Below are 1268 nucleotides of genomic sequence, written 5' to 3'. Positions count from 1 at the left end.
TTTTTTTTTTTCTTTTTTTTTTTTTTTAGAGACAGAATCTCACTTTATTGCCCTTGGTAGAGTGCAGTGGCGTCACAACTCAAAGCAACCTCCAACTCCTGGGCTTAGGTAATTCTCTTGCCTCAGCCTCCTGGGTAGCTGGGACTAGCGGCACTCGCCACAATGCCCAGCTATTTTTTTGTTGCAGTTTTGCCGGGGCCAGGTTTGAACCTACCACCCTCGGTATATGGGGCCGGCGCCCTACTAACTGAGCCACAGGCGCTGCCCTGCAGTTTGCTTTTTAAACTTAAAGGAGCTATAAAATTCCTGACTTGTTTAAAATATGTTTCTCAAGCAGTTAGGTTCAATAGCTAATTGAGAATCTCTGGAGTAGTAGAGTTTTGTTTTTGTGGTAAAGTTTGAGTTTTATACAAAGGCTTGCTGAACCTCCTAAGATAGGAATATACCAGGTACTTAAAGATGATTCTTAGTACTTTACAAAAACGTGAAGAAGAGAAATACTGAATTTTGGATCTTTTGGTATGGAAAGGAAAAAATGACAAATGTTCTTTTGTGGCCTTGAGTATTTCAGACAAAAGCTGGGAAGGCAGGGAATAGCCAAAACCTTGGGCCCTGTAATATAGACCACCCTTCAACTTCTCTGTCTGGGTGTTCAAAAGCCAACAAGTCAAAAGTGTAAGTTCCTTTGAAAGCAGAGAATGTTTTTCTGGGTTATCTTTTTGCTTATTTTATTCTAATTATTAAAATAATTTCTACATCTTTGAAATAAAATGAATTTGGGTGAGCTTGGGAAAGGCGTGATGGCTCATGCCTGCAGTCCTAGCATTCTGGGAGGCCAAGGCAGGTGGATCGCCTGAGCTCTGGGATTTGAGACCAGCCTGAGCAAAAGCGAGACCCCGTCTCTAAAAATAGCCAAGGTGTAATAGTGGGCGCCTGTAGTCCCAGCTACTCAGGAGGCTGAGGCACGAGGATCACTTGAGCCCAGAAGTTTAAAGGTGACAAGGTGAGACTCTGTCTCAGAAAAAAAATTGGGGTGATCTTTAATAATGGACAGAAAAATAGAATTCTGAGGATTTAATATTTTGAGTAATAAAGGTAATAAAGGAAAGTTTTACTAATTGCTATGATTGGAAAGCCCTCCAAAAGATGAGTGGGTTGGCTCGGCGCTTGTGGCTCAAGCGGCTAAGGTGCCAGCCACATACACCTAAGGTGGCGGGTTCGAATCCCCAGCCCAGCCCTCCAAACAACGATGGCTGCAACCAAAAAAT

At 42.7% G+C, this 1268-nt stretch overlaps 1 protein-coding gene across 1 annotated transcript in view; it reads left to right on the top strand.

Annotated features, from left to right (window-relative positions):
* The window catches only part of LOC111724296 (SMC5-SMC6 complex localization factor protein 2-like), a 21457-nt gene that overhangs the window by 15073 nt on the left and 5116 nt on the right, over window positions 1-1268 (top strand). The window lies entirely within an intron of this gene.

The sequence above is a fragment of the Otolemur garnettii genome, unplaced genomic scaffold (genome assembly GCF_000181295.1).
Source record: "Otolemur garnettii isolate 467f Iridium unplaced genomic scaffold, OtoGar3 scaffold00021, whole genome shotgun sequence".
Lineage (NCBI taxonomy): Eukaryota > Metazoa > Chordata > Mammalia > Primates > Galagidae > Otolemur > Otolemur garnettii.
This window is presented reverse-complemented; position numbering and strand designations above follow the sequence as displayed.